An 11,594-nucleotide genomic window follows, 5' to 3' on the forward strand; every position below is an offset into this window, starting at 1 on the left:
AGATCTTATTTATTTATTTATTTTAAATATTTATTTTTTAGTTTTAGGTGGACACAATATCTTTATTTTATTTTTATGTGGTGCTGAGAATCGAACCCAGTGCCTCACGCATGCTAGGCGAACACGCTACCACTTGAGCCACATCCCCAGCCCCCTAATTTATTTTTTTAATATTTATTTTTTAGTTGTAGTTGGACACAATATCTTTATTTTATTTTTATGTGGTGCTGAGGATGGAACCCAGGGCCTCGCACGTGCTAGGTGAGCGCTCTACCACTGAGCCACAATCCCAACCCCAAAATCTGATCTAATTTAATGAGACAGAACTTCACACCCATTAGGACAGCTAATACCAAAAAATTGGAAAATAAATACTGGTGAAGAAATGTAGAAACTGGAGCCCTTGTGCATTGTTGATGGGGATGTACAACAATGTGGCAGCTGTGGAAACAGTTTGGTGGTTCTTCAAAAAGTTACACATGGAATTATCATATGATCCAGCAATTCTTCTATCGCTCAACATATCCTCAAAGAAATGAAAGCAAGAACTCAGATACTTATACAGCAGTGTTCATAGTCTCATTACTCACAATAGGCAAAAGATGGAAACAATCCAAATGTCTATCTCCAGGTAAATGGATAAACATAATATTTGGTATGTATGTACAATGGAATGTTATTCAACCTTAAAATGGAATGAAATTCTGAATGATGCTACAGCAAAGATCAACCTTGGAAACATTATGCTAAATGGAATTACCCAGACAGAAAAGGGCAACTATTTTCTGATTCCCTTCATGTACACTGGCCTACAAATATAAGGCAAGGGAATATCCAAAGTATTTTTTTTAATTCCCTTCTGTAATTTGAACCATAGTTCTTTAGAGTCTCTATCTCTTAGGATTTCTGTGTTTCTTAAACTTTTACCAAGTCTTTGGTGTTAATTCCTAGTCTGATTCTCCATCTGAATGAGCACCTGTCTAAACAGGTAAATAAGCTAGAGTAGATGCCTCCAGTTTGGAATCTGGATTTTCTACTAGAACTTGACCTCTGTCAGATTTCATGTCACTATTAGAATGAACCAGGTTCTTCCAAACCTAATCAAAGTATACTTTTCTTTCCAGTAATTTAAGTGCTTAGATATTGTTACTATTCATTTTATTTTTATTTATTTATAGAACAAACAGTTTTCAGATTATTATATTTGGAGATGTCTTCTGATAGGCAAACTATTGAGCACAAATGTTTTTGTTCTTTTCATAATGTTATACTAGTTTGAAATGTAATTAAGTTTTGGGGTGACTGCTTCTTTCATGCCCTATTGAGTTTGGGGGCAAATTATTGCTGGATGATTTTTAGCCCTATGTTCTTTTACTCTTTGTGTATCTTCTCTTTTTAAACTGCTATTTATTTGCTTTCAGCTAATCTAGGTATCCATTAGTGGTTCATCCCTTTTTGGTTAACTTCACTTCTAAACTGTAAAAAGCAAGTAAACCAAACAAAAACAAAAGGGTTTTCAATATATATCGGGATCTAAAGATACAAATGAGGAAGTTAGACTTTAGTTTGTTGTTCTGCTATGTGTTTAGAAATTCCATAGAGTACATTTGTTGGCTTACCAAAAAAAAAAAAAAAACTTGGAAGTTTAGCCTTTTAGAATGAAATATTTGGTACTTTCAAATGATAACACTTAAATGAAATTGAATTAATCATACAGACATTAGAGTTTGCATCGCTCTTTTCCTCACTCTGGAGCATCAAATCATATTAGTTAGTTTTTGTCTATGGCATTATTCAAAGGGAAAGAGAAACACAGCCAATGAATATGTGTATATCATATAAAATGTCTTGCTTAAGTAACTTAAAAAATTTTATAAAATAATAAAGGAAATTCCTTTATACATTCCCTTTTCCCATTTATTAAAGAAAAAACACAAACAACAACAAAATAATTTAAAAGTCCTTAATTCTTATAAAATAGTACAACTAAACATTTTAGATATGAGGTTATAAACTTCAATGTAACCATTGCCTCAGTGACAAGGACATTGTACTTTTTCAGTTCAGTTCTTGTAAATACAGATGTGAGAAGTTCCTCTATTCCACCCACTACACCTACTAGATGTGGCCCCATTTCCTTCTTAGAGCAGATGGGCCACTAGGGCATTGTGACATAGCCAAGGCAGCATTGGCAATGGGACTATGGAATAGAGTTACTCAAGCATAGATCCAACACAGTCCTGGAACACTGATAGTTATTACTTTGCTGGGCTGTTAATGGTCAAAATGATCTATACCAAAGAAGTATGCCAGCTGTCGAGAAGGATGATGGACATTTCTTTCTTCATTGCAGACTGAGTGACCAGTGTTTATACCTGGGTGACTAAACAGTACTCCTTTGCTACATGTCTCTACTATTCCCTAGGAAGAAGATCTTCTCCCTTTTGAGTACCTTCTATTGTCAGTTCTCAAATTCCCAACTTCTGGAAATACTTCTTGAATAAGAAGTCTTTGTATCAGTCTCTAGAATTGCTCCATTGATCTTATTTGCCTAAGTATTCTAGAACTTACTATTTTGTTTTTCAATAATATATATTTATCGCTTCCCAAGTCCAAAGAAAGAATTAATAATAACTTCTGAACAGGTCCTATTCCCTGGAGTGTAGAGAAGGCTCAATATTCAAATTGTCCTCTGAGATGGGAGAAAGTCACTGCACTCTATATATCCAATAGAAAGAAGGGAAAGAAAAACAGAGAGTACTTTCCCTATCAAGGCAGTCTCCCATATTTATATTCAATATGAATGCCATATTCATTTAAGAGAAGCTTGTGAATGTGTGTTTGCAAATATTACAATGATAGTAAGGAGTTTCTATTTCACTTCAGAGATGATAAGCTACGTGCCATTACACAGGCCATTTTGTCTCATTGGACAAATTTCTCCAGGTGTGAAATAGGGGAGTACAGCTTGCAAACCTCTGAAGTTCATGATTCTAGGGTCACAAAAAATTTTAAGTATGCAACTATTTCTACTCTTTCCATGGTGGCTTCTAAACGAAAACAGAAAAACAGAAAAAGAGTTTAAAAAAACATAATCAGAAAATGTAAAGTCAATCTTTGCTATTAAAAAAGAAGAAAATGCAATTTATTCTGAAATGGACTATTTTCAGTATGTATGTGTACATATCTGTGTGTGCGTGTGAGTGTGGGTGTGTGTTTGTGCATGTGTGTGTGCTTGTACTTACTCATGAATAATATTTTATATAAAGATATGACAATGGGTTTCCATTATCATAACTATAAACTTAAAGAATACACTTTCTTATAACTTGATGGCAAAAATGTCAATATTCAAGAACAGATATTCTTTGTGTAGTGAAGAATGAACACAAATGTATATATTCAAAAGAATAGAGAGAAAATTCTCAAAGAGATGTTTGTACATTGATACTTATGGCAGCACTATTCACAATAACCAAGCAGTGGAAGCAACTTTCAATGAATGTCCATCAACAAATGGATGTCTAAACAAGAACAATGATGGAACATTTCTTAGCCTTAAAAAGGAAGAAGATGCTATCACATGCTATGATGTGAATGAATCTTGAAGACATTTGCTAAGTGAAATAATCCAGTCACAGAAAAGACAAATACTATATGACTCTACTTCAGTAACAGATCTAAAGTAGTAAAAGTCATGGAAATGACGTTTTTGTGTGTGATCCTAGAATGGCAGTTTCCAGGATGATTTTGCAAGTTTAAGCATGGAAGCAACAAGCATATGAGGTCATTTTTATAGGTCTGCCTGATTTTAAGAATGTATAATTTATATCCCAAAGGCTAAATTTATAATATAAATTAGACAGAGTATAATTTATATTTCAATGAGTTTCTATTTCTGTGACCTTCTTACAGGCAAACTGAATTTTTTTCCTCTTCATATTACTAATGCCTAGATTATGAAAAAATATTTTTGCAGAGTTGCTTTTTAAAAACTCTGTCTTTACATTGACTCTAATATAAGGATTGACACCAGTTCTCTGAAAATTCTTCAGGAACACATCTCTATTAACATTCACTGTTTTAAAATTCTTCAGGAACACATCTCTATTAACATTCCCTGTTTTATTTCTAGAGACATCCATTCTAACCTTCTGACCATGCTGAATATCAAGAATTCTCCAAATGTGCTGTGCTGCCTTCTACCTTCTCCTTTGTCCATTCTTTGGACAAAGAGAAGAGATACGCCTTTGTCAGGTGTATCTCTCTCTAGTCCCTCCTTTTCCTGAATATTTATTTTTTCAGAGTTCAGGTCTTTTTTTTCTTTGATTAATTGTAGTCTGCCTGCTTCCAAAACAAATGTGGCTACTATTTACATACTATTTGCATATTTGACTGATGTTCTATCATACCTTCCTTGTGCCTGACAATCATCAACAAAAACACTTTCCACGTAGTATTGGAACTGTGTTAAGTCCTTCACAACCATTTTCTTACTTGAAGGTAAGTGCAGGTGTGTGTGTGTGTGTGTGTGTGTGTGTGTGTAGAAAGAATTGTTGCTTATTTTTTGTCTTACATTCTCCATTAGTTTATCATTATGGTCATGCATCATCTAACAAAAGGGATGTTCTGAGAAATTAGTTGGTAGGAAATTTTGCCTTTGTGTGAAAATCATAGCAGTATATTTGCACAAACTAAGAGGGCTACAACCTTCTTCACTAGATGGTCTAATCTTAGGGAACTGTAGTAGGTAGTAGACCAAAATGTTACCCATGACTATATGTGGTCATTATAAATTATATAAGATACAAAGGACATTGAAAAATATCATTAACTACAGCTGTTTTGACAACAGAAGTAAAAAGAGACCAGAAATCTACTCAATAATTTAAATTATTTTAAAAACACACTAAACATCAAATTTTTGGAATTTTAGCTGACAACTTCAACTCCTTGCTTCAATTTATATCAATGACAGTCTCTGAAAATTTTATTTCTTTCTAACAATTTTTATATTCTCCTTACTAGTATTGAAATCTAAGTGAAAAAAATTAATAATATTTTGTTTATGAATACAAGTGGGTTGACTCTAATAAAAATATTCATTCATGCTTTGCTTCTCAGTGAGAAATGCCATCCCTGAAATATGCTGGCACTTGTTACTAATAATAACATAATTTTAAGAAATGCAGGAAAACAATATACCTTTACTCACAAGAGTGTGAATTATTTATTTTTCTTAATAGAAAATGTAAAGTGCATCAATGTTCAGTTCTTGTGGAAAGCACTTTAATAGCATATTTTTTATGTAAAAATATCAAAAGTGCTTGTCATAAGAGACTGCAGGAATGAGTCTCTCTTTCTATAGATCATAGACAAAACTTTAATGTCTTTAAACAAATAAAGCAGTAAAAGATATATTATGATCAGCTTTCATTAATTTAGCTATTTCTTCTTTTTTTAAAAAAAGGGTTACGTACCGCAGGTGTGGTGGTGCATGCCTGTAAACCCAGCGCTCAGGAGTCTGAAATAGGAGGATCATGCATTCAAAGGCAGCCTCTGCAACTGTGATGCACTAAGCAACTCAGTAGGACTCTATCTCTAAATAAAATACAAAATAGGGCTGGGGATGTGGTTCAGTGGTCAAGTGCCCTTGAATTCAATCCCTGATACCAAAAAGAAAAAAAAAAGATTATGTTCACATATTGCTATAAGCAGTTAAATCTTGCTCTTCCCCACAGGAAAGCATCCTATCTAGGTAGGCTGTTTACATCATATAAGTGTATGTGAGAAACAAAAATAAGTATTTTTCGTGGCCATTAAAGTCATAAATATATACTAAGAAGTTTTCTCTCTTGACCCTTTGGTCAGGAAATACTTCTGTTCACCACATGGTTAACATCTGGAAGTCACTCAAGATAATAACCACCATCAATTCATTACTTATTCAGAGGAGACAGAATACAATGGAAGTAAGAAGGTAAATTCCGTATCTCCTTTGATGCTCATAGACTTAAATCTTATCGTGGCCTTTAAGCCAGTAAAAGGATTGAACTATCAATGAGTATGTTCTTTGTCTTAAAATAGACTTCCCTGAAACATAAAAATACATGGCAAATGAAGTCTCTTGATTATTTCAGTTCACACAGGACATGAGTTTCTTTTTGACCCATGGCCTGGCCATAAACACAGGATGCATGTACTATTTATTCCTACAATTTGTGCTTTGTGTAAAGCACAAAGTTTCTCTCATAACGTCATTAACAGCCCCATTCATTTCTAAGTACAGATGAAAAGAAAAAAAAAATAGAGCATGATATAAAAGTTCAGCCATACTCTGTACTCAACAACCACCATTTCTTAACTGTGTTCCACAGATCTCTAAGGCATTTCCAAAGGGGTAAATCCAATACTCTTCTCCAGCAGTTTCTTTCAGAGTTTGGTAATAGTAACATGTTTGCTTCTATGAGTATTCTATAGATTCTATTGCATTTTAAATATTCATAGGAAAGAGGAAAAAAGATAAAAAGGGACATGAATACTTTAAAGAACCAAATGCTTTCTTTTAAAAAAAGTAGTCTATATCAGAAAATAAATTACTGGTTTAACAGGCAAAGATTATGCTAATCATGGCAATTATTTGGTGGATATGTAGTTTAGAATGAAATCCTTTGAAGGCAGAGCTTTCATGGGGTTCTGGCTGTTTTTCTCAGAGGCTGACATGGGTTTTAAGTATTGTCTTTTCTGACCTTTCCTCAAAAGATGTCACCACATTCCACATTACTACATTCCTAGCTATTCTGCTGGTGTTCCTTTCCTTCCTGCCACATTATTTGAGGAAGTGCTTATTGCATCTATAAGTATTTATGTCACATCTTCTGTCGGTACTTGGCCCATTTGCTTAAATGAAAGCCTTTGGGTATTTTCTGCCTAGTTTGGTGAAGTTATATTGTGATAAACATAATCCGATTTGAAGTACAGAAAAATCTCATTTTAAGTGCTATAAATTTTATCACACACTCAGATATCTCATGTTAATGAAGAATTGTCTAGTATGGACCCCTTGCCAAATGTGAAGTGTCCAAGTATTAAAAACTTAATTGGTCTTCCCTTCCAGAGTAAAATCAGGAATCAATGTTAGCTCCTTGATTTGCTGTGACAATAAGGTAAATTGACCTTCACTTTGTTAGTTAGTCACCGCCAAAGGTAAAGTGCATGTAAAAAATTTGGTGATTACCACCTAAGTATTGATGACTATCTGAGGGCCAGGAATAGAAACTTTTTATTGAACTTGAGGGAAGTTAGTTAAAATGTGAATAGTGCTAGTAGATTGCCAGTTATGGCCTTAGCATTATAACATATAACAAAAGATAAAACTGATGGCAGGGTAGGTTGTACTCTTAAAAAGTTTTATCCTCTTTTTCTTCACTTAAAAGTAGTGTAGCAGCTGGGTGTGGTGGTGAATGCCTGTAATCCCAGCATCTCAGGAGGCTGAGGCAGGAGGATCAGAGTTCAAAGCCAGCCTCAGCATATTTTAATAAGTCACTAAGCACTCAGTGAGACCCTGTCTCTAAATAAAATACAAAATAGGGCTGAGGATGTGGCTCAGTGGTTGAGTGCCCCTGAGTTCAATCTCCAGTAACCCCCACCCTCCTGCCTAAAAAAAAGTAGAGTACCAGGGTGATGAGAAAGAGATACATTTTTAAAGTTAAAGTTACATGCTTGGTATATGGAACCTATTATAACTAACCAAAAATGTTCTTTTTAAAAAATATTTTCATAATACTTAACATTGTTAACATTAAAAAAAAGTATAATAATGATAGTAGGATGGATTTGTTCCTGGGAATTGACTGAAACTTGCATTTGTGAGGGAGATAGTTCAGTGATACATTTGATTACATTATGGAATATAAAAGTGATGCTATAATGCAACTCTTATAATTATAGTCTTCATTTATGTCCTGTAAAACATATTCAGATGCCTTTGGGAATTTAGAAACATTCTCTTTTCTGTGGCTTCTTCATGTAATTCCACATTTTAAAAGCTGTAACTAGAATTCTCTTATTTATCCCATTATTTACTAATCTGTACATGTTTTAAACCGTTCAACTGGTATTTCTCTCAAATATTAGTCATGCTTTTTGGTTTTCTCATTTAGTTCTTATGTCTTATTTTCATATTTATCACTATAATAAGCATTAGTTCATATGGTAGATAGAGTATTTAATTATATATTGCTGAAAACTAAGTTCTGGGTAAATTTTTTTTACGAGTTCAGATGGGAGAAAACATTCTTCTACTTATAGAAAAATCTGGAAAGTCATATGTAGAATAGATACAGTTATTTATATATTGTAATAGAAAACTTCAGACATTGCAAGCTAGCAGCACTTATAAGCACTAGTGTAGCAACTAGAGGCCATCCTCTGTTTTCTGAAAGTCAGTGATCCCTATCAAGAAGGGAGTACTAACACACTCCTCTGCCTCTCTTTTCTGGCTTGCTATATTCTGTTTCCATCTCATTTATTTCAAGCCCGGGAGTAAAGGCATTTCTTCTGTGATAAATTTTGGATCTCTTGCTATAATGGTACAGTTCTCTGGGATTTATTAAGTGCATGGAACTTGGATATGGTAAACTTGCTATTTTTGTTTGCTGATTTAATATTGAATGAGTGACTAGTGAGTGGGTGAGAAAGTGAGTGAGTGAGTGAACATCAGCTAAGAAACAAAGCAGCTCAAGAGAAGCAGCTGGGTCTTGATGATGTTATTTCATGTAACTTGCACAAGAGCTCTTAGCATCATTCTTTGAATCCAGTTATAAGTTCTTCGATAAATATTTGTTGAACATGATGTTCCTCAAAAGACTCAAGTTGTACACTCATGCTACAGTATTTATATTGTGAGGGAAAGCTCAGTCTCCTTGTAAAAGGGATAATCCTGTTTCACTACTGGATAAATAGATCATTATGCAGTGTTTCCAACAGCTTTTCTAGAAATGACCCCTTTGAGGTTCAAAAAGGAACCAAAAGTGATTAGATTTTACAAATGTTATGCCACTTCTTATTACATGTAGTATTCAATAAAAAGAAAATCCCATGAGACCATTCTGTTTACCCCATGGGTCTGATACCATAAAGTCTCATTCTTACAGCATCTACATTTTGGCATTTGTTTGTCAAAAGTGGGGTGGAGTTAAAAGTATTCTTTTTGCCGGTTTATGTGATGCCATAAAGCAGCATTTTTCATTTTTCAACACTTATTAGCTCAGCTCCCCAGCTGTGTAGCACCACGCCCTGGTGTGAAATTGAGAGGGAGAACTCTTGACAAGTTTATATTGGCTTAAATTTATAGGTTTTCTTTCAGATGGGGGAAGGGTTTTTTTTTAAGGGCATTGTAATTTTGTGACTTTTGTGTTACAAAACCTCTATAACATTAACTAAAAGCTTATGGGGAATGGTTACCATTAAATCATGTTGGGATTTTCTAAAGAAATATTAACAGTTATGTAATTAGATGAAAACTGAAGCAAGAAAATAATTGATTAATTAGTTAATGGGTTGATTGACCTAGGTAACCTAAGTTACCAGATTTTTATACTGCCAAATGTATAGCTGAGAACCTTGCATGAAAAATACATTGAAAGGTGTGAGCCAATAGAGAAAATACAAGCTCAGTCTCCACTTAGATAGATTTTGATATAATCATGTAATTGCTTCAAACTCTATTTATTGTACTTTCTGAAGAGCAATTTATAAAAAAAGGCAAAAGTAAATTGATTTCATAGAAGGTTTGATATGTCCAGAAAGAAATGGGTTAAACAATTACTGTAGCATGATGTAGCACACTGAAGAGAAATGATTGACTACAAGCTAAAAATTTGAAGATAAACAAATTTAATCCTTGGCTGAGTTTCTCCTTTGACACACACCCTAACATGTGACAAAAGGGGGAGATTCTTGAAGCATTTTTAATATTTGTCTTGAGCAAGACAGTACAAGTGAATTTTGAGAAAGCTCCTTGTATTTATGTTGTAAGAAAGGCTTACATAGCAACACCAAATCAGAATTTTTAGTTCCGTGCTTTATGTGGGAAGGTAGTGTGGAAGAAGAGGTTTTATAAGTCCTAAAACATGACTTGTAAAATAGGTCCCAATTCTCCCAGCCATAGAGGGAGAGGAGATTCATCCGTCAAGACTTGCCAAATGCCCAGGCTGGTACTGACAGTGAATAAGTACCTTCAAGAATTGTCAGAGTAAACTGGAAGCAAATTTAACTGGAAGCAAATTTAATTGGCTCAATGGCTTTGTTTGTACATGTACAATGCAAAGTAACAATTGTAAATCTCTAAAATTATCTTGAAATCCCAGGGTCATCTTCAATTATTCACGTTTTTAATCCATAATATCATACTCTTAGTCCAGACAGAGCGCCAAGACACTGGGCATTTCAGTAGGCATTTTAAAAAGTACCAATATTAATTTTTAATGTCAAGTGAAATGACTGGAACATTTTTATAGAGCTCAGCGAAGCCCCAATTCTGTCTTTTAGCCATGGCTGTGAAATGCAAGGAAAGAGTAGCCACAGGCAGATGGGGTTGGTATGCAACCCTGACAGGAACGGACCTATTTTTGAACAGAGCGATTGCATCTGGAAAGATCAAGAAATGATTTCACAGATAACACAAGATACTTTATACGATAAAAGAGAATATGGATGATCTTTCAAATGAAAATCACATGGGCCAAAATTATATTATGCTCTTCTTATCCAGCCTTTAAGTCTGCAACTACTCAAATGTAGAAAGACACAAAAGACAGATTAGCATTTAGAAGCTTCTATTAGATCAGAGATTTTTTATTTATTCATTTACACAAAGGAGTGACGCATTCATGTATATAACAAAATAGCTCTGGCAATATAGGAATAACTTTTAAAGAAGATATATGGCTGGGTTGAAAGGAACAAGAAGAAGAATCATTAGAAATCTTTTTCAATAGACTAGGATGATAAGAAAAAAAAAGGCAGATTGGAAAAGTCAGGTTGGGACTCGGTCAGGAACTCTACTTAGAGATGAGGTTTAGGAAATGGGTTAAAAATGACTATTTCAAAGTGTTCTGGTGAAGCTATTAACAAACATAAATCAGTAAAGAATGGAGCAAGTCTAAAGATAATGAGTTCAACTTTTGGTGGACTGTTTGAAGTTTCAGTGAAAATGGGGTGTTAGCTGGAAATTTGGGTTTTAAATTTAGATTGAAGACGTAAATAAGTTTTGGGAGTCATTAACGTAAGTGAATTGGATAAAACTATGGGAATCAAAGGAATCATCTTTGGAGAAAAGTCACAGGCGAAGAATAAAGAACCTAGGAAACATTTTTTTTTTTTAAAGACCCACATTTAAAGGCTGGGTCAAAAAAGAGAAATCAGTGAAACTCTCAGGAGCAATCATGGGAGTAGACAGACATAAAGGGGAACAACATGAAAGCAGAGGAGACCATTGTTCTGAGATGTGGGTAAACAAGTGGTAGGTACTAAGACAGGCTGAAATGGAGCCATTGGATTTGGCAGGCAGGAGAGAGGTGACCTGCAAAGCT

The sequence above is a fragment of the Spermophilus citellus genome (assembly GCF_964194105.1).
Source record: "Spermophilus citellus genome assembly, chromosome: 6".
Lineage (NCBI taxonomy): Eukaryota > Metazoa > Chordata > Mammalia > Rodentia > Sciuridae > Spermophilus > Spermophilus citellus.